The following is a 23,795-nucleotide window of genomic DNA, read 5'->3' as shown; positions in this document are numbered from 1 at the left end:
CAACACTCAATCCATCGACAACAACAGAACTTGCATTGACCAATCAAGAGTGGATACAACACTGTCACAAGCCATCTCTCCTAACATCGGTGAAACCTCAAACACATCTGTGTGTTTAGATAAGTCAAAGCAACCATTACCATCAACAGTTGCTTGCAACACTCAATCCACTGACAACAACATAACTTGCATTGACCAATCAAGAGTGGATACAACACTGTCACAACAGGTTGACAAAACTATACCAGTCACATCCGAGGAGAACCATGACACAATAACAGCAAAGCCTTAGGAGAAACGTGAAAGCCCTAAGGACATAAGCAATCCTAGCATTGACCAATCTTACTCATCTAGGCCTGAGTCCCCCAGCTATGCTAAAGCCTAGGAAAACTCCCAAAACCTTACATGAGATAGCAACCGAACAAGCCTTCATAGAACATAGAAGTATCATAGAGTGCTTGACTAAGTTGCAGGCTAAACTAAAATTACTCGCACGTGCTTAGGTCCTTGCAGACATGGGCACATTCCCTGGGAAGAAGCTTGAGGAATACTTGTCATATTAGCTATCTTGGGAAGAGCAAGAATATCTCAACGAGCACTATGACAAGCTCCTATATGAATGCATGCAACTCATCTCGGATGAGGAAGCTGATGAACTACACTTAACTGTGACATTCAATGAAGTGCTTTGCCAACCAAATCTCTTAGAGATAGAGAAATTAAAGTGACAACCAAAGGGTCAAAGTCAATTTGAAAAATGTTGGTTTGAAAACCATGCTACAATCTCCAAACTTGGAGCCTAGATTATGACAGTCTCAGAGGAGCGATTGGCCAAATGGCAGTCTCAAAGAGACCCAACCTATGTGGCGCCAACTTCCTTTCGAGTACTAATTGCCGTTCAGGATATGGACTTAGCTGGAACTAGCCAAGAGAACTCTCTAATTGATAAAATTCTCACTGAGGAGGAGCTACATTTTGCTAGTAGACTCGGACAAGGTACCATGCTACTCGACATTGCAAAATATTTGTTGTTATTGAGTAGGCTGCCATGAGTACTAGATGCATGTGACACACTCCACTAACTTCTACAATTGATTTTTATCCTCACAAAGTGACATGGATTTATAAATGTGTATATAAATAAACAATGTGTTTTGTGGCTATGTATAGATAATACCACAAAAAAAAAAAGCAAAGCCAGTGCACACACAAGCAATGATAATCAAGCGCAGGTGATATGCATCGAAGTCAACACTATGGGATTCAGATAAGAGATGCCTCTTTAGGATGCACTCGTTCATTATGGTTGAAGCATATGACTTGCATGTACTCTCATGAGTTGTCAAGTGGATACAAGATGACATAGGCCTCTATACAAAAGCGCTTAGTGTCCAAGTCACCACAAGACCACCAACCCTACAAAGAGTCATCATAGAAAAAGCAACAGAAATACCAAAAACAATGAGCCATGACAGAAGCCCCACTGCTGGGAGAGAAAATCACCCCTATAGATAAAGCGCACATTGCATTTGAGCATGGCCCAAAGCATAGTCATTGGCCACTCTCTCTTTCTTAGCCAAACTCTACATCTGGGTCACTGCAGTTGCTACCTCAATTGTATCGATGTCTCACATCTAACAAAGAGGTTGGCAAAATCTCAAGTGTATCTCTCCATCTCAACAATTTTCCCTCTAGCATCGAGGCTAGTAACACAATCATCCTTGTAATATCAATTTTTCACAGCCTTTGGATCTCCAACATTTCTCAGTCCAAATGAAAGGCTGATAGCCTCAATGTATTGCATTGGTTGTATTCATTTTAGGAAAAAAAAGGAAAAAAGAGAGAGAGAAAAAAAAGAGAACACAAAAAGAAAAAAAAAGAAGTACTCACGATCACAGCACAACATCTAGGGGTCCTCAAATTAGGTACATCTAGTGATCTTGGTCGGCTGGCTCCATCCCTAGTCCGTAGCCCTTTACACATCCCCCACAATTGTTCAAGGCACACCAAGGGCAGGATATACCTAGGGAGCTTGTCTCTCCTATGGTTAGACCTCTCACCCTAAACCAATTGCTCGATTCTTTTTCGCACTCCACCTTAGTACCATCGCAACCAATAGTGGTGAGTAAGGCACGAAAGACCATGGAAGGTACACTGTACTCTTTGAACAATACAAGTAGCCACCAGCTACCAAAATCTAAGGCATCAATGAGCTCGATTATGCTACATCGTGTTGAAAAAATCACAAATGATATCTCAAGAAGCCTTCAACTATACTTCTCCTCAACATCGACAACTTTTTTCACCCCATTGAACCCTTGCTTCATCCACACATTGCTACGAGGAACTAGACCAGTAGTCTTCTAACTACGTAATATCTAAGTATGCACGTGCACTCACATAATATCTACATCACAATCTATACACAGTTTGGGCCCTCAAGTGTAGGACATTACTCTTGGCTTGTTGACATGTCTCCCAAACTAATCAAACTACGTCTTGTGTACAATAAGAAGACTAGCACTACCCCTAGGGGAGAGACCACATATGAGAGGTTTTCAATTGTAGGTATTGAAGACTCCAATGAAAGTGTCGTCAACTCTTCATCAATACTCAACTCTAAATTCTTATCCTTTATCATCATGCAAGCCCACCAAAGAATCATCGCATGCAAAATCCCTAGAACACCAACACCTATGATAGCCATGAGTGCAACTCCCAACAAAGAACAACCCTATCTCCAACTACAACAACCCTATCACCATCCAAGGACCTTCATCCGCACCACCACCACAACTCCTCCATGGCAAATCACAATAGTCCCTTTCAACCATATCTTTGGTATATGCCAAAGCCTGCTACCTACAACAATAGAGAGTGCCATGGGACTAGCACTCATCTAGGAGGGGGTAATGTTAACCCTCAAATGAGCAAGGTGGAAAATCCAAAAAATCTAAAGTAGAAGCCAAGGCCAAGGCAAAATTGAAACAAATGATGAAGGTGCACCAAAGAAAAATATGGAAACACAAGAAGTGCAGAAAAGTCCTAAATCAAGGAGAAAGGTGCACAAGAAAAAGTGCAAGTCAATACTTTTGTAAAGGAGCGCAAGGCACACCATGATTTATTTTAAGAGCACTGGGCTCTCACCCGTGCAAATTGCAAAGGTAGTGGGTGGTAGGAAGGAAGCTAGGAAGATAGGAGGACAATGGAAAAAAGGGCCTAGGCCATGGCCGACCATGTAAAAAAGGGGGATAAGGGGATGACTGCCCAAAAGGGATTTAGGGTTTTGTATGTAAAGTTGAAAAGTGAATGAGAAGATCATTCTTATGTGTGGCCAAAAGTAGCTCTCTTCTTCTTCTTCTTCTTCTTGCTTGCTTGCTTAAGCTTGTGCTTGAGAGAGGGAGTGTGAGAGTGTGAGGGAGTGAGTGTGTGAGGGTGTGAGGGTGAGGGACCATGGTGAAGCTCTCCATCTTCTCCCCTCTTCCTCTCTTCTCTTCTCTTGCTTGCAGCAATGGAGCTTAGAGCATGGAGCTTGAGGATCGAGCTTTCTTGAAGCTTGCAGTTGGATCGTGGAGCTACCAGAGTGCGAGAGGGGAGGCAACTCGATTGGGCATGGAGATAAGCTCACTACACTCATGGAGAGAGATAGTGCGTCAGCTATGTGAGAGGTAACCATTGGTGCTCGACTTGAAACGCTTGAACAATAAGCAGTCCATGGGTTCTGGTGGTTGAGCTTGAGCTTGCCTCTACATCCATTTTTCTTTGGTACTATAAACCATCTATTTGAATACAAAGTTGAAGAAGGTTCTAGAGTTTCCATTCTAATTAACTTGGTTAGATGAGCTTTAGGCACTAGAATCAGCTGTAGATTCCAAGGTACATAAGGGATAGTAAAAAATAATCATCGATGCTACAATACTTCATGCAATTGAAATGTAAATGCTCTACCATGTCTAGAAAGCATATCCATAATGCATTGTCACTTTGTAGAGGTGTAATAAAATCCTCCCATCCAATATTTAATTCCTTTAGATACTCTACTATAAACTGATACCCAATCTTTATTAGGTCTCTCGAATTCTACTGATGTGAGAAGCTAATTCAATATTCTACTCAGTGTTGGAAGGTAACGGTAGTGCAATAGAGTTAACATTTTTTGTCATAGCTTTCTACTTTATTTCAAACCTTACTTTAGCCCTTTCATTTGAACATATACAATCGTGTTTTACAAACTCTTCAATCACTAGATACATATCTAAGAGCATACATTAATCATTCTATTTTCAATTTTCAACCCAAAATCCAACATAATTACAAGCTCATCCATGGTATCAGCATAGGATAGCTCATCATACATTCTTGATATACATTATTGAACTTCAAGCAATCAATCTCTCTTTATATCTTCTTGTCTCTTGCAAATATACTATTTTCTAGCTCTATGCATGCTGCTTCTAAAAACATGCTATATTGTCTATGTACTCCTCTTGAGGCATGGCTACAAACCACTACCTTTTCAATATCAACAACTGCATCCTTGGTATCATCAGTTGTATTTACAACATCAACAATTGAATTTTCAACATCCTCTTCATCTTCTTGCATTGCTTATATACCTTGCAAACCTGATTCTTCTTCTTCTTGAACAATATCATGTATTGCATCCTCAATAAACTACCACTTTCTATTTATAATATCAATAATCTTCTCATGAATCTCCTACTTAGAAATGCAATAATTTCACCCAAGGTAAATTGCACTTTACTATTTAAAATCCACTCTTCCAAGACCTTCTTCAAATTATTAGTTGTCACAATAACAGTCTACAATTTGTATCTTGGTTGCTTGTCTTTCTATGTATGATGATCCTAATTCTTTGCTTTTGATGCATCTTCCATAGACATCTCAAGAAAATGCTTTACAAGAGGTGAAGGCTTATCAAACTCAAGCCTACCGCTCCCTTTTGCTACCTTCTTTAATATTCCTAGATTCCCATAATCTTGTTTCCTCTTCTTCTACAATAACTTGATATTCTAAGTTTTGGCCAGACATGCATAGATAGTGAAAGAATTAGTAGGAGCATCCAATCATGACATTTGCCAAATATAGTTTTCTACCTTGTTCAACTCATCTCATGGAATCCTCCCTTTCTCTATATTATGCATTGCATGTGTCTAAGGTTCCATTTTGTTGCCAAACATAATCTCATATCCATAATCCTTCCTAAAAATATTCTCAATCTACAAGCCAAAGGTTGCAACCTCTATTGCAACATATATATTTTTAATATCTATTTCCTCTATCAATTTTTGCATTTCACCCTTTTCAAAGCTCAAATTGAGGGGTAATCCACTTTCATGCATATGAATTTTTTCATCTTTGAAGAAAATCATATTTTAATCCAAAGCATCCTTATATGTTTCACATCAATTACATCCATTACATCATCCTTCATTGGAGTCATAGTAATGACCGACAATTTTCCTATTTGCGCAATGTCCTTATTTGTAGGTGAAGGAATACCATAAGCATGCATCTTTTCCCTTCTCCTTTACGACTTTGCCTTCATAGACACATCATCTTTTAGGTCTTCCTAGTCTGACTTCAATTCTTACTTAGAGGTTTCATCCTCCAAAAGTAGCTCAAGGCTCAATGCAAAGTTCATTGATTGAATAAACAACTCAATCTTTTTGTATTCAAGAGATTGCTACACTATATCATCCAAATGTCCATATCTCTACTCAAATTCATGAAGCAACTCTATTATATCCAATGCTTTGCAACCCACTCCAAGGCAACCTTGCATCTTCATAACATAACAATCCATTTAGTTTGCAAAAATCCCCAAAAAAAAATATTTTTCTACATAGACCTTCAAATACTTTGATCCATTCCTACCATCAAGTAGTCTCACTTCATTTTCTATAGCCTAGAATGCTTTTGTCACAATTGATTTAAGCTTAGCAATATCTTGGCATTTTTATTGATGTATCTACTATTGTAATTTCTTCTATAACTCCAACTATTGTTTCTACTATTGTTGTTACTGCAAAGATGTATTGAAGGTCTAAAGTAATTAGCTTACATCATCTAATTGCACTGCACTATCCCCCATATTATAAACCTTTTCCTTTCTCCTTTCGCATCAAGCTCACCAAAAATGTTAGGGGATTTCTTATATATGGCCCAAGTCACAAGGACCTAGTAAGAAGAGCTCAAGGCAAGGGTAAATAAATTCCAAAGTTGTAACAAAGAAGAGAAGAAATTATAATTATGAGATAGGGGCTGAAGATTTAGGACTCAAAACCAATGTGTATTTCATAGAAGCATCCAAGATTCATAAATCTAATCATAATAGCATGTGCATCAACCATGGGTTCCATATTTCATCATGCACATTATCAATATCAATGGGATGCCCTATACATCATCATGGTTATGGCTAGATAGCATACAATGCTTTTATGCATCAAGAACAATCCTTAAAACAATCTTGTTCTATAACAACCCATATACATATGGAAATCACTACAAAAGAGCAAGGTCAATCCACTAGAACTTCACAAATCCACTTCATATATATATATATATATATATATATATATATATATATATATATATATATATATATATATATATATATATATATATATATATATATATGAAGACTTCATAATAGTCCACTTGATCTTTGTAAAACAAGGTTTTCATGAGCATATAAGTATAGGAGAATATATATAACAACAATGTTGCCATGTTTTCTAGTGTATGTAGTATCATATTTCAATATTAGGAGACTACAAAATAGTCCATGTTTAGCCCTGAAAGATAGCACAATGTTTAGCTTCATGCATGTCATCTATGCCCTATAGAATGCTTATTCCTTCCCTGCTAATCATGAGCAGTATTTTTTCCTACAAACCCCTTAAAAATCCATGCTTAGGTCTCCCCAAAAACAAGTGTAAACTATATAGAAAAGTAGCTCGAGTTTTTTCCCTCCCACATACTTTTTCCATACAAAAAACATGCCCCTTTTTTCAAGTATAGTCCCCCTTTTTCATCTTGTTTTCTCATTTTCATCTTATTTCTCAATTTTTGACACAATCCTTTAACTAATTATTGATAAAACTTGCTAATATTATATTTGAATTTTCTTACATCATCCGTGAGGAGCCTTTGCATGAATCATTAGGGAATTTCGGACATCTATGAGACTAGTTGAGTGGCTAGGAAGATTGCATATGGGCTTAACATAAGCTCTACGTATGGGAAGATTTCATGTATAAGCTAAACATAATCCATATGTGTAGAGTTCCTAATATGCTTGAATGAAGACAAAGAAGATAATGTTACATCATGTGCAGGATGGGCTTATGTTTTCCTTATGATGGTGAGGGTGTGATATAAGTACAAAGATGCAAGGCATAGGTCATCCAAATGACTATGTTATTGCTATTGTAAGGAGCATCGTTGCACCTCGAAAGATTATTGAACTCCATGTGATCCAAATGTGGGTGAAATGGCCATAGGAAATTTGAATGTTGATCCATCAAGTGTAAAAATTGCAAGGATTTGGGTCATAAAGAGCTAGATTTGCATCTTGATTTTGAAGAAGAATTGCACTTTGTTTACAATGTTTTGTAGATCTCCTCCTATGTTTGGCCTAAGGGTGTGCTATCTCATTATGCGAAGAGGCTTGATGAGGCTATTTAATGGTATGAGGAGCATGACCATGTAAAACATAAGGAGTGCAAGGAGAATGCAACTATGTGAAGGAAAATAATTGTGATTAGTATGTGTCATTATGTGTTTGAAACATTGAAGGTCAAACTTTCCATTTTTGTGTGTGCACATGAGAGAGAGAGAGAGAGAGAGAGAGAGAGAGAGAGAGAGAGAGAAAATGGGGATAGCTCAGTTGGTTAAGTTGAACACATGGTGACTAGAAGGTATTGGGTTCAACTCCTACGATATGCAAAGTCATTCAGTTTAGATGTTAGAAAAATGGAGACTTGAACTTGGGTCAGTGGGTTAATAAAATAAGTGGCTCACCATTAGGGTAGCTACTTGAGCGAGGGGGGGAGATTGTTTCAAAGTGGAGGATTCACATGTGGATGATATTGATGTGAGGAATATGTTAGCAAGAAGAGTCAAGAGATGATCAGATATTGTTTCCTTTTAGAGACGCCGAAGATATAGTGAGTTGCCATGATGATGGAGTTGTTTCTCTATTGTTCCTTAACCCATGGATGTGAAGTGTGATGATGTGCTTTCAAAGTTACTTTCTTTGCTTAGTGCTTATTAATTAGGATATGCATGATGCAGTTACTTAGAAAGTGTCTCTTATCGAGGATTCCCAAGTTACTTTTAATATGGAGGGAGAGACAAATACTTTATTTAATGAGATAGTAGCTACTTTCTTAGATGATCTTCTTCCCTAACATGTTTCTTGTCCCCATGACAAGGGGATGTTGTTTCTGTTGATATGTTGTTGTAAACATAGTGGATATTCATGATTGCTATTATATTTCTTTTGTGGAGCATACTCTTGTTTTTTCATCCTTCATAGTTGAGGAATGCTGGGCCGCTTCGCAACATGAAGCAGCAAGCAAAGTTATTGTGCTACCGCATGGCAACTTCACTCAACAATCCATTTCTCCTATTTCTCTCTTCTCTTTTCCCTCACTGTTTCTTTTTTCTCCTCTCTCTCTCTCTCTCCCATATTCCCTATGCCTAATTTTCTCTCTCTTTCTCTCTTTACCTTCTATTTTAGTTTATTTTCTCTCATCTCCTGGTGGTTCTCTCTCTCTCCCCTTTTCTTCTCTCCCCACTTTTCTTATGTCTCTCTCTCTCTCTTCCCCCTTTCATTCTCCCCCCTCTACTCTCTTTTCCCTCTCTCTACCTCTCCTCTTTTTTCCTCTCTCTCTCTCTCTCTCTCTTAAATTTTATCTTTCAACTCTCTATTATTCTCTCTCTCTGTTCATATTCTCTCTTCTTCTTCTTCTTCTTCTTCCCTCTCTCTCTCTCTCTCTCTCTCTCTCTCCTTCCCCTCAATCTCTCTTAAACTATGTAAATTTTATGTTTTTCCTATCTATAATTCTCTCTCTTTATGCTCATATTCTCTCTCTCTCTCTTCTTCTTCTTCTTCTTCTTCTTTTTCTTCTCTCTCTCCTTTTATTCTCTCTCTCTTCCCCTTTCTTCTCTTTTTTCATTTTTTTCTTCACTCCCCCTCTCTCTTTTAAATTGTATATTCTCTCTCTCTCTCTCTCTCTCTCTCTCTCTCTCTCTCTCTCTCTCTCTCTCTCTCTCTCTCTCTCTATTTCTCTCTCCCTTCTCCCCTCTCTCAAAAAATGTTTAAAGTTTAAAAAGAAATTTCTTTTTTCTCTTTTCCTCCATCTCTCTCTCTTTTCTTCTTCTTCTCTCTCTCTCTCTCTCTCTCTCCCTTCTCTCCTCTCTTTTCCTTCTCTCTCCCTCTCCTCTTTTTTCCTTTTCTACTTCTTCTTCTTCTTCTTCTTCTTCTTCTCTCTCTCTCTCTCTCTCTATACATTTTTTTCTTTTCTCTCTTTCCTTTAAATTTTATCTTTTCTCTCTCTAGAATTCTCTCTCTCTGTGTTTAAATTCTCATCATCATCATCTTCTTCTCTCTCTCTCCCCACCCCCCCCACACACACACACACACACACTCTCTCTCTCTCTCTCTCTCTCTCTCTCTCTCTTAAATTTTATATTTTCTCTCTGTTTATTTCTCTTTCTCTCTATTCCCCCTCTCTCTCCTCTTTTTTCTTTTTTTCTCTCTTTGTATCTTTCTCTCGGTTATTCGTTATCTCTCTCTCTCTCTCTCTCTCTCTCTCTCTCTCTCTCTCTCTCTCTCTCTCATTTTTCTTTCCCTCTCTCTTTCAATTTTTTCTCTTGCTCTCTTTTTTCTCTTTATATTTTTTTATTTTTCTCTATTTTTCTCTTTCTTTTCCTCTATTTCCTCTCTCAAATTATATATTTCATTTCTCTCTCTCTCTAGGTCAAAAACTATGTCCCAAAAGGTTTAATTTTAAAAAGACTATTCTCTTTCCTCATTCCCCCCTCTCTTTCCCTCTTTTTCTCTTTCTTCTTCTTCTCTATCTTTTTCTCTTTGTCTTCTCTCCCTAATTTTTTTCTCTCTCTCTTTCTCTCTTTAATTTTTTATCTTTTCGTGCTCACTCTCTCTCTCTTAACTTTTAGCTTTCCTCTCTATCTCTATGTGTTCATATTGTCTCTCCTCCTCCTCCTTTTTCTTCTTCTTCTTCTTCTTCTTCTTCTTCTATCTCTCTCTCTCTAACTCTCGTTTTCTTCTCTTTTCACTTTTCTCCTCTCTCCCTCCCTCTCTCTCTCTCTCTCTCTCTCTCTCTCGCTCTCTCTCTCTCTCTTCCTTTTCTTTCTTTCTATTTTAACTTTTATCTTTTATCTCTCTATAATTCTCTCTTCCCTCTCTCTCTCTCTCCTCTTCTTCCTTTTTTCTCTCTCTATATCTTTCTCTTGATTTTTTGTTCTCTCTCTCTTCATTTTTCTTTTCCTCTCTCTTTCTCTTTCAAGTTTTTTCTCTCGCTCTCTTTTCTCTTTATATATTTTTTCTTCTCTCTCTATTTTTCTCTTTCCTCTCTTCCCCTTTCTCTCCCCTTATTTCCTATCCCTTTCAAATTATATATTTCATATTTGTTTCTCTCTCTAAGTCAAAAGCTATGTCAAAAAAGGTTTAGTTTGAAAAAATACTATTGAACTCTTTTCTATTTCCCTCATTCTCTCTCTCTCTCTCTTTTACTCCTCCTCCTCCTCCTCCTTCTTCTTCTTCTTCTTCTTCTCTCTCTCTCTCTCTCTCTCTCTCTCTCTCTCTCTCTCTCTCTCTCTCTCTCTCATATTCTTGTCTCCCCACATTTTCTCCCCCCTCTCTCTCTTCATTCTCTCTCTTTTCCTTTTTCTATCTCTATTACTGTCTCTTCTCTTTTTTCCTTTTTTCTTCTCCCTATCTCTTTTAAACTTTATATTTCTTCTCTATAATTCTCTCTCTCTACTCCCCCTCTCTCTCCTCTTCTTTCTTTTCTTCTCTCTATATCTTTTTCTCAGTTTTTTGTTCTCTCTCTCTCTCTCTCTCCTCTTTTTTCCTTTTTTCTTCTTCCTCTCCCTTTTAAATTTTATATTTCTTCTCTATAATTCTCTCTCTCTCTACTCCCCCTCTCTCTCCTCTTCTTTGTTTTCTTCTCTTTGAATCTTTCTCTCAGTTTTTTATGCCGACCTCAATCATACAAAAAACAGGCAAATACTATGATGCCGCTCTGCAAGCCTGTTGATTGGCACGAGGATCTTTCCTATTAGCAGATTTGTCTGTTCGTTTTCTTCAGAACTGTTCCAGCACCTGCAACTTCCTCTTCTGCTCTAACCACAGAGAGTAGTACCTGTGTCCGTAAAGCCTACTAAAAATGCAATTGTGCGATATCTCTGCTAGTTTCAGGTTCAGATCATTGCACAAAAAAAAGCTGAGAACTAGGAAACATGACTACGATTGGAGATACTAATGAGCGCCTTTCTCGGAGTGGATGATTTGTCACATGTAGCATAGCCAACTCGACAACCACATGTTCACCTCCCTCCATTGGCATGTTGGAGCATCCATGTGTTGGAGAAATCTCATAGGATGGGATATGGGATTTTTTGGCAACACTTCAAGCATCAATCTATGCACAGAATCAAGAAATCACACGCTTCTATACTTTTAGACAGTAGTTGAGTATACCTCAAGGGAACAGATTTTTATGTAAATGAGAATAGCACCTCCATGCAATAGGAGGAACGTCCGAAGTGTCAAGATTGTGGGAGAGAAGGAAGGAGTCTCACTTGTAGCTTTCTTGCTTGCACAATGGGAGAATACACACAAAGGTGGAGACTGAAAACAGTTTTTTTCTTCTTAGTTGTGTAAGCCAAAAGAACTCTAGTACAAAGAAATAGAATAACCCTATATATGGGTCTCAAACCAAACTCAACTAACTAAGGTGGCATACTAACTGAGCCACGAACTAGAGTAGATAAGGATAGCTGTCGTCTAGCTATTATTCATGGGCGGTGTACCAACCGCATCTGCAGCTAACAAGTCGGTGACATAAATGCTCAACGATCACCCTGGCATATCACTAGTGGAGCTCGATATCTCAACACTCCCCCTCGAGATCAATCCCAATTCATGCACACCAAGCAGGTCTCTGAACTTGCGCAGCTTCTCTGCACCCAATGCCTTCGTAAATATGTCAGCTACCTGATCCTCTGTGCTGACATAAACTAGATCAATAAGACCTAGTAAAACCCTCTCCCGCACATAGTGATAATGCACCTCAATGTGCTTTGTTCTAGCATGATAGACTGGGTTATTTGCCAAGTATAGACTACTCATGTTGTCACAATAAATGACAACTGGCCCATCTGTAGGCTAATGCATATCATAAAGTAGCTTATGCAACCAAGCTACCTTACATGCAGCCATTGCTACACCCTTGTACTCAGCCTCTGTGCTCGACAAGGTAACTATAGGCTATTTCTTGCTGCTCCAAGTGACTGTAGCACTCCCAAAAGAGAACACATATCCACTGGTAGATCGTCTATCAGAAATACTACTAGCCCAATCAGCATCAGTGTATCCATGCAACTGTATCTGAACCCCAGTCTCATAAAGTAGTCCATACTGCAATGTGGATTTCACATACCTGAGTATTCATCTAGCCGCATCCAAATGCGGTTTCCTTGGAGCTTGCATAAACTGACTTACCAATCCAACAATATAGCTCAAATCTGGCCTTCCAGAAGCTCACCTGCATCTGCGCTCAGCTTCACATTCTACTCCAAAGGAACTGAAATAGGCTTACAGCCTATCATCCCATATTTGGACAGCATGTCCAATCCATACTGCCTCTGCAAGAGCCATATCCCACTTGGTGATCTAATCACCTCAATGCCCAAGAAATAACACATTTCTCCCAAATCCTTCATCTCGAACTTCTGCTTCAATAGCATTTTCACATGAAGGAAATCTTCATCATTGTCACCTGTCATAATCAAATCATCAACATAAATGACAAGTAGCATAATACCTTTCTCTGTTTTTCTCACATAAAGTGAGAAATCTACCTTGGAAATCTGAAAGCCAATAGTAACAAGATACTGTCCTATCTTGTCAGACCATGCTCTAGGTGCTTGCTTCAAGCCATACAAGGCTTTCTTCAACCTGCAAACAAACTCAGGATGAACAGCATGCACATAATCTGGTGGCTGCTCCATATAGACCTCTTCTTGCAAATCACCATGCAAGAAGGCATTCTTTATATCCATCTGATGTAAAGACCATCCCTTTGATGCAGCCATAGCAATGACTGCTCTTACGGTTGCCATCCTTGCAACCGGACTGAATGTTTCTTCATAATCAATGCCATATGTTTGTGCATACCCCTTGACTACTAATCTTGCCTTGTATCTGTTCACAGAACCATCTGCATTGTGCTTCACCTTATAAACCCACTTACAACCAATTGCATTCTTATCTTTAGGCAAAGATACCAATTTCCATGTAGCATTTGCTTTCAAAGCATCCATGACTTTCTCCCATTTTTCTTTTCCTATGGCTTGCTCAAAAGAAGTGGGTTCTGGTTCCTGTATCACTTTGACTATATAGACATAGTAAATGGCTGTAAATCCATCATATTTCAGCCTATCCACAGGATACCTAGCTCTGGTAGACCTGCGCAAAGTAGGCTCACTTCCAGGTACTCTCAAAACATCCCTGGTCTTCCTTACTCCAGGTGTAACAACAGAAGAAATACCCAACTCATCATCAATGCTATGTTCTGAGCCACTGGATTCACCATCCACATAAGAGTGACCTGCATTCACATCAAACATGGGCTGATCTACCTTCTCTTTTCCTTTTCGTGATACCTGCATACCACTATCTACATTGCTTTGAGAATATTCTCCTGATCTTAATCTGCCTGTCCATGGCGAAGAATGTGAACCACTACTAGAGGACACTCCAGGTCCACTAATATCTTGTGACTGCTGCTGTGAATTCTGTGCAGCATTACCATTTTGTGCATCTACATTATCAATCACATTTACTGGTTTATACCAACTACTCATCTCATCAAAAACAACATATCTACTCACTGTAAACTTACGAGTAGAAGGGTTATAGCATCTATACCCTTTCTGCCTCTGCAGAGAGTAACCAATAAAGATGCACTTCTCAGCTTTTGGATCCAACTTGGATCTCAACTCATCTGGCACATGAACATAGGCAATGCAACAAAAAAATTTCAAATGAGAAATATCTGGTTTCCTACTAGTATACTTCTCCCCTGGAGTCATGCCATGTATTGCTACAGTGGGAGTCCTGTTCATTATGTAGACTGCTATAGCAACTGCCTCAGTCCAGTAAAAATCTGGAAGGTCTTTTTCATTGAGCATGGCACGAGATACCTCTCCAATATGCCTGTTTTTCCTTTTTGCAATTCCATTTTGTTGTGGGGTATGACTGCATGAATATTGCTGCTTTATGCCATGCTCCTGCAGGAACCTTGCAAACTCATTTGAGAGGTACTCTCCCCCTCCATCTAACCTTAGGCATTTTATTTGCAGGCCTGTTTCTTTTTCAACCATAGCTTTAAGAGTTTTGAAATGCCCAAACACTTCACTTTTGTTTTTCATAAAATATACCCACACTTTTCTGCTATAGTCATCAATAAAAGTGAAAAAATAATGACAGCCTCCAATAGATGCAGCTTTAGTAGTCCACACATCAGAGTGGATTAATTCCAATGGCTTCTTACTCTCTTGAACATGTCTAGGAAATGGTTTCCTTGCCTGTTTTCCAAATTGACAGGCTTCACATACCTTATGCATTTCTGCAACCTTGAATTTAGGCAATCTTGCAACAATATTTTGGGCCTGCATTGATTTAAGTCGTTGTACATTAACATGACCAATGCGTTTATGCCAGATATCAATATCTGCAACTACACCGGTCCCATGTGCAAACATTTCTGCACTCAATTCAGACATGTTTGCATCCAACGTAAACATTATGCCCTTCTTCTTTCCTTTTGCTATCAAGCGACCTTTATTTTTCATATCCTCAACAAAGCATCCATGAGGATTAAATTTGACCTGCAAGCCCTGCTCAACCATTTGACCAACAGAAACCAGATTCTTGGTGATATTTGGGACATGAAATACATCTGATAGGTATTTCTTTTTCCCATTCTGCATAGACAAATGAAATTTTTCAATTTGCACAATAGGATATGCAGTATCATCACCAATCTCCACAAATCCTAGTTTTTCCATTTTCCTTGCATCCTGCATCCATTTTGCATGACCTGTCATGTGGTTTGATGCACCTGAGTCAACATACCACACTTCGTTGCTTTCTTCTGCACTTGTCACAGAATTGTTCATGTGCTGCACCATAAACAAATGCTCATTTCTGTCATCACCCTGTCTACTAGAAGATGCATAATTCCCTTGTTGCAATTTTCCATTCATGATGTCATTCTGCTTTTTATAGGAGTATTTAGTCATATGACCCATTTTACCACACTAGTAGCATTCAACATTGCTATTTGCATTTTGGCCTCTTTGCCATCCAGCATGACCTCTTTGGCCCCCCCTGCCTCTAGAGTTACCATGTCCTCCTCCATAGGACTGGTTTTCTTGAGTTTGCTGCATATTTTGATTTCTACCACGGCCTCCAGATCGGCCTCCTCTACCTCTGCCTCTACCTCTTCCAGCATTTGAGTAGAAGACAGTTTCTTTTGAAGTTCCTCCTGAAGAAGATGCACGACCATTTCTCTGCTCCTCAGAAATTAGAAGAGCAATCAACTCCTCAAAATCAGGAAATCTTTCATGGACGGAAATGGATGTTCGGAACTGTGCATAATCCTTTCCTAGACCATTCAAAGTCACGGAAACTAAATCATCATCTTCCACTGGCGACCCAATGGAAGCAAGTGCATCTGCAATCTTCTTCACCTTCATGTGGTAGTCATTGATGCTGATACTTTCTCTTTTCACATTGTGCAACTCTTGCTTGAGCTGCATTTTCCTGGCTTGCGTATTTGTGCTATACATTTTTGACAAAGTATCCCATGCCTCCTTTGGCGTACTTGCATCCTAAATATGCACAATCATAGAGTCTGAAATACTGATAGATAGCCAGTACATAACTTTTCTAGCTCTCTCATGCCATCCTTTAAATGCCTGCATTTGCTGTTGATTGGGAACATCAGGAAGAACTAGTTCTTCTTGATTTCCTACAACAAATTCCCAATATCCTTTTCCCATAAGGAAATTCGTCATTCTAAACTTCCATTCTTGGAAGTTGTTCTTGTCAAGCTTTTCAGTGACAATCTGTGAAAGAGGATCAGATGCCATTACAGAACACTGCAAAAAATTATGTCATTGCAAAAAGCACAGCTTCAGCCTCTCAAGGGCAAATCTGCAAAACTGATGAAAGTGGTATTTGACCACACTTCACTTCCTAGTGACGATTTTGCATCAACAGGCAACAAGGATGATTCTGTAACTCCCAATGTCTCTGCGCACAGGCATATGATGCAATTTCTATGGTAACTTTTCACCAACCTGTAGAACAGTGGTTGCACAGTAAAAAATAGGGTCTTTCCTGAGTGCGTGCAGAAAACTTCTGCCTCCAAAACAAGCCCCGAAATGGCCTCAAATCAAAAAAATAGAGCAACCATGGGCTAAAGCTCTCTCCCGAAGCATATACTGCCCTCTTGCTACACCGCGAAGGGCGTCTCAATCTGAGACAATGCACTCTTGCACTTTCCGACTGTGCTACTTGCAGAGACTTGCTCCCAAAATAGAAAAATGGAAGCAACACTGGTCCTCTTACTAGAACACCGCAAACTTGATTTGCTTTCTTGAGCTCCTTACCACGAACAAGGCTCTGATACCATGTCAAGATTGTGGGAGAGAAGGAAGGAGTCTCACTTGTGGCTTTCTTGCTTGTACAATGGGGGAATACACACAAAGGTGGAGGCTGAAAACAGTTTTCCTCTTCTTAGTTGTGTAAGCCAAAAGAACTCTAGTGCAAAGAAATAGAAGAACCCTATATATGGGTCTCAAACCAAACTAAGGTGGCATACTAACTGAGCCACGAACTAGAGTAGATAAGGATAGCTGTCATCTAGCTATTATTCATGGGCGGTGTACCAACCGCATCTACAGCTAACAAGTCGGTGACATAAATGCACAATGGTCACCCTAGCATATCACGAGTGGAGATCGATATCTCAACACGAAGCAATACAATAAGCGAAAGAAATCTAGTGATAACACTTCAAAGGATGCAAAGGGATGCGCAACGACCCATGGGAGCTGCGCACTTCTGAAAATGTTGTTTTGGAATTGCAAAGGGTTTCCATGGCATAAAGATGAAAGAATTATTGGTATGGTTGGTGATGTTGACATTGTGTTCCTCGCCAAGACATGGGAGGAGGAGACATGTAGAAATTGGGATATCCCAGGGTACATAATTCATAGTGCATATCAGTCACATATAGAGAAAAGAGGGCAAGGAGAAGTTACATGCATATACAAATGTCATTTGGAAGGAATGATTGATGTATGTAAAGTAGACTGACATAAGCGGCACATATGGATTATGCTCAAGCACACTACACCAATGTACATTATGAGATGTTACATTCCACATAAGGAGTCCCCTTTCTATGCACGACATGAAGTGGATTCGCAAGAACCTTTTGAAGATTTGAGTATGGATGCATGCACATATATGCAACAAGGACATGTGGTGGTCTTAGGTGACTTAAATGAGCATATTGGACATATGCAATTTCAGCCCATAGCGCGTGATGAGCTAGACAAGGAAAAGATTGTGGATGTAGATGCCTGTTGGTGTAGACTGAGGATATAGACATTAATGCTCATGGACATGCTTTGATGGATATGGTTAATGGTTTGCACATGCCAATATTGAATGGTATGAGTTTTTTCCCCGATACTGAAGGATACACGTGCTACTCAGCTAGTGGAGGTTCCAGTGTGGTAGACTATGCAATAGTACACATGAATGATTTATACATGATTAGAGAGTTATGGCTAGGTGAAAAACATCAAGAATCAAATCATATAGCTTTGGGCTTCACACTTGATATTTGCCACTATGTAGGACATGCAGGGGACACAATAGGTGCGTTTCGTATTTATGTAGACAAGAAACAAGCATATACTGGTCACCTGGATAGTCTTATGAGCAATCTTACTAGGACCACATGGGCTAATCTGAGAGATACAATGTTAAATACGGCTATAGAGGTTTTTAGAAAACCAAAGAGAAGTCACAAAAATGTCAATGGATTGCCATGCAAGAAATGGTTTGATGATGAATGTAAGGCTGCATGTAGAAAGTTTAAAATCCTCCCTAAGGGACAAGAACGAAGTGAGGCTGAAAATTTATATAATGCTCTCATGCGTAAAAAGTGACGACAATATGTAGTGGCCAAAGAAAGTGAAGATGCTACGGAGTTGAGAAATGTCCAAGGCAAGCATGGAGAAAATCACAAATCAAACTGTCAAAGGTTACGGGGGATTCCACAAATGTTGACATTCTATCGTATGTTACAGAACTTTACATGCATAAAGGGGTACAACCCATCAAATATGATGTACATACGCAGTCATTTAGTGCTCTGCTCACTTTAGAAACATTGGAGGCAACCCTCAACAAGATGGCTAATGGAAAAGCATGGGATACTTTGCAGTTGAATGCGAAGATGTTGAAATGGACAACAAAGTAGACGAAACTATTTATGTTGCATGTGATACATCATGCTTTTGCATATGGTTTTTCCCAAGAATGTCAAGAGAATTGGATGCAGCCATTGTATAAGGGAGGAGATCACGATTTTCTCACAAAATACTGCATGATTATGGTCAGTTCATCCATGGCAAAGCTATTCAGTACTATCTTGGAAATGCAATTGAGTAAATGGACAGAAAGTAATAACAAACGAGCTTATGGACAACCAGGTTTTCGCCCTGGTCATAACACCATAGACCATTTGGTCATAACACCATAGAGCAACCTTGTATTGATGTTTTCTGGATTGTAAGAAGGCTTTTGACACCGTACCAACGGTTGGCTTATGTCAACAAATACAAGAATTAGGGGTCCCAAATTATCTATGCATGGGAATTTACAAGATATATCAACGAGTGATGTGCCGCCTCAGAGATTGCAATGGGTTGTCACAAGTATTTGAGAGTAATATGGGAGTCAAACAAGGTTCCCCTCTCTCCCCTACGTTATTTGGTTTATGCATTGATAAGCTAGAGGAAATACTTCTCACGACTATGAATAAAGAGGAAGCCAAAAGCCTGCATATTGGTATGTTTGCCATCTTGCTCCTGCTTTATGCAAATGATGTGGTCTTTTTTACATATACTATTGAACGTATGCAGCAGTTCATGGGGATTCTTGAACAGTTTTGTCAAGATAGTGGTTTGATGGTAAATGTATTAAAAACAAAGCTAATGGTTGTGTGCACCAAGCAATCAAAGACCCCACCAAAAGTACATTATGTGGGACAATCTATAGAGGTAGTATCTACTTTCAAATACTTGGGGATTGAGATACCTACAAACCACAGATGGCATACATGTGTGGAGTGGCAATTAGCAGCAAGAAAAAGCAAGTATTACCACTTTGAAAACAATTGCAGTCGTACAAATACTAAATTCTGAAAAATACGGTGTATGATTTTTTATGCATATATTCTACATATGGTATTATATGGAGTGGAAGTGTGGGGGGGAAGCATCTCCTCATCTACATGGAATGACATTGAGAAGCTACAAAAAGCTTTTATTCATAGACATTTGGGCATCAAAAACACCACACCATATGTACTTATGCTTTTGGAAACTGGCCATCGGTGAATTGAGGTACATGCTATGATCCGAGTACTGAGATATGCCACCCGAGTATGTCAAATGGATGATAGTAGGCTCCCCAAACAAGCATGGGATGCTAGCATACGCCTAGAAAAACGTAAAAAAGTAAAGTGTTTTCAATAGGATGGGTGTTGGATATGTGAAAATGGTTTAGAGTGTGGGGAGTGGATAGATGTCTAGATATGGCATCCGAATATATATACATAGACACATTTCAATGAGACCTCTTATGAGCATATCAAGCAAAACATCAAAGCAAGGGTGAAAATTGCAAACTTGCTTGTTACAGTATGCATATATATCCTTCATGTTGGGAATCCTACATGTAGGCAAAGACACACACGCAACCATACATAGCCAACCCACTCTCAGTGGTATTTAGACAGAGTATTGCACGACTTCAAACTCAATCACACACTTTATTGATCGAGACATGTGCATGGAGTGGACACGCAAGAGAGACGAGGTGATGTAAGCTATGTGGACTACAAAGTGTCTTCTCTCTATTTTTCTCTTTCCTCTCTTCCCCTTTCTCTCACCTCTCTCAAATTATATATTTCTTCTCTGTCTCTCTCTCTAAGTCAAAAACTATCAAAAAGGTTTAATTTAAAAAGAGTATTCTCTTTCCTCTTTTCCCCCTCTCTCTCCGTCTTTTCCTCTTTCTTCTTGTTCTTCCTTTTCATCATCATTATCTCCTCCTCCTCCTCCTCCTCCTCCTCCTCCTCCTCCTCCTCCTCTCTCTCTCTCTCTCTCTCTCTCTCTCTCTCTCTCTCTCTTTCTCTCTCTCTCTCTCTCTCTCTCTCTCTCTCTCCTTCTTCTTCTTTTTCTATTATATCCCTCTCAAAGTGTATAAGAAACTATGTCAAAAAAACTTTAGATTAAAAAAACTTTTAAAAATATTTAATTAAAAGAGAAGTTTAAATTAAAATGTTTAATCTTACTTAGAGAGAGAGAGAGATAAATTTTTTATTTAAAAAGAAGTTTGACTTAATTTAAAAAAAGAGAGGAAAAAGGGAAGAGAGAAAGCTTAGGCTCTACACATGGAGGGTGGAGGGAGGTGGGGGGATTTAATTAAAAAGAGGAGGGGAAAGAGAAAATGAGAGATTACACATATGAGAGAGAGGATAGGGTTTTGAGTTTTTTAAAAAGGAGGTTTGGAAAATGGGGTAGGTTTGGGAAGCTCTTTGGAGGTTCGGGGATTTTCGAACCTACGATCAATTTAAATAATATAGTAGTAGGCACGACAACTTTGCTCAACAATCTATTTCTATTCTTTCTCTCTCCTCTCTTCCCTCTCTGTTTTTAATTTTTTTCTCCTCTCTTTCTCTCTTTCCTCGCCAATTCCCTATCTCTCTCTCTCTGCCTTCTATTTTAGTTTATTTTCTATCTTCTCATGGTTTTCACACACACACACACGCACACACACACACACACTCTCTCTCTCTCTCTCTCTCTCTCTCTCTCTCTCTCTCTCCTTTTCTTCTCTCCCCACTTTTCTTTTATTCATATTCTCACTTCTTCTTCTTCTCTCTCTCTCTCTCCTCTTTTTTCTCTTCTCTCTCTCTCTTAAATTTTATATTTTCTCTCTCTATAATTCTCTCTCCATATTCTCTCTCTCTCACTCTTCTTCTTCTTCTTCATTTCCACCCCTCAATCTCTCTTAAAGTATGTAACTTTTATATATCCCCTATCAATAATTCTCTCTCTTTATGATTATATTCTCTCTCTTCTTCTTCTCTCTCTCTCTCTCTCTTTTAAATTTTATATTTTCTCTCTCTCTCTTCCCCCCTCTCTTTCTCTCTCTCCTTCTCTCCCTTTTTCCCTCTTTCAAAAAATGTTTAAATTTTAAAAAGACTTTTCTTTTTTCTCTTTCCCCCATTTGTCTCTCTTTTCCTCTTTCTTCTTCTTCTTCTTCTTCTTCTCTCTCTCTCTCTCTCTCTCTCTCTCTCCCTCTTTTCTTTTCTTTTCTCCCCTGTATCTCCCCGCTTTTCTTCTCTCTCCTATCTTTTTTTCTCTCTCTCTCTTCTCTTTTTTTCATTACTTCTTCTTCTTCTTTTTCTTCTCTCTCTCTCTCCTCTTTTTTCATTTTCTTCTTCTTCTTCTTCTTCTTCTTCTTCTCTCTCTCTCTCTTTCCTTTTCTTTTCTCTCCTCTATCTCCCCGCTTTTCTTCTCTCTCCTCTCTTTTTTTCTTTCTCCCTCCTCTTTTTTCCTCTTCTTCTTCTTCTTCTTCTTCTTCTTCTCTCTCTCTCTCCTTGCTTTTTTGTTTCCTCTCTCTTTCTCTCTATTCCCCCCTCTCCTCTTCTTTCTTTTTTGCTCCTTTTCTTTGTCTCAATTTTTTGTTCTCTCTCCTCTCATCTTTCTTTTCCTCTCTCTTTCAAGTTTTTTTCTCTTGCTCTCTTTTCTCTCTTTATATTTTTTCTTTTATATCTATTTTTCTTTTTATCTCTCCCCTATTTTCTCCCTCTCAAATTATATATTTCCTTTCTCTCTCTCTCTCTCAATCAAATACTATGTCACAAAATGTTTAATTTAAAAAATATATTTTTATTTCCTCTTCCCCCTTTCTCTCCTTCTTTTCCTCTTTCTTCTTATTCTCTCTCTTTCTCTCCTTTTCTTCTCTCCCTAGTTTTCTTCTCTTTCTCTCTCTCTCTCTCTCTCTTCATTCTCTTTTTAATTTTTTTCTTTTCACATGCTCTCTCTCTCTCTTAAATTTTATCTTTTCTCTCTCTATAATTATCTTTCTCTGTGTTCATATTATCTCTTCTTCTTCTCTCTCTCTCTCTCTCTCTCCCTTTCTTCTCTTCTCGTTTTTCTTCTGTCTCCCACTCTCTCTCCTCTCTTTTCATTCTCTCTCTCCCTCTCCCTCTCCTCTTTTTTTTCTTTTTTCTCTCTTTCTCTTTTAAATTTTATCTCTCATCTCTCTATAATTATCTCTCCCTTTATTCCCCCTCTCCTCTTCTTTTCTTCTCTCTCTGTATCTTTTTTTCGGTTTTTTGTTCTCTCTCTCTCTCTCCTCATTTTCCTTTTCCTGTCTCTTTCTCTTTCAAGTTTTTTTCTCTTGCTCTCTGTTCTCTTGATATATTATTTCTTCTCTCTCTATTTTTATATTTCCTTTCTTCCCCTTTCTCTTCCCCTATTTCCTCTCTCTCTCAAATTATATATTTTCTCTTTGCCTCTCTCTCTAAGTCAAAAACTATGTCAAAAAAGGATTAGTTTAAAAAAGATTATTATATTTCCCTCCGTTCTCTCTTTTTCTTTTCCTCTTTCTTCTTCTTCTTCTTCTTCTTCTTCTTCTTCTCGATTTTCTTTTCTCTCTCTCCTCTCTTTTCCTTCTCTCTCTCTCCCCTCTTTTTTCCTTCTTTTCTTCTTCTTTTCTCTCACTCTCTCTCCCATCTCTTTTGCTTCTCTCTCTCTTCTTGTTTCTCTCTCTTCATTTTCTCTTTAAATTTTTGCTCTTCACTCTCTCACACTTAATTCTCTCTCTCTCTCTCTCTCTCTCTCTCTCTCTCTCTCTCTCTCTCTCTCTCTCTCTCTCTCAATTTTTCTTTTCCTCTCTCTTTCTCTTTCAAGTTTTTTTCTCTTGCACTCTTTTCTCTCTATATATTTTTTCTTTTGTCTCTATTTTTCTATTTCCTCTCTTCCCCTTTCTCTCCCCTATTTCTTCTCTCTCTCAAATTATATATTTCCTATCTGTCTCTCTCTCTAAGTTAAAAACTATGTCAAAAAAAGTTTAATTAGGAAAAAACTATTCCCTTTCCTCTTTTTCCCCCTCTCTCTCCCCCTCTTCTTCTTCT

Source organism: Lygodium microphyllum, chromosome 7, assembly GCF_053477565.2.
Source record: "Lygodium microphyllum isolate KBCC chromosome 7, Lygodium_microphyllum_v1.1.10, whole genome shotgun sequence".
Taxonomy (NCBI): domain Eukaryota; kingdom Viridiplantae; phylum Streptophyta; class Polypodiopsida; order Schizaeales; family Lygodiaceae; genus Lygodium; species Lygodium microphyllum.
Note: the sequence above shows the minus strand (reverse complement) of the source record.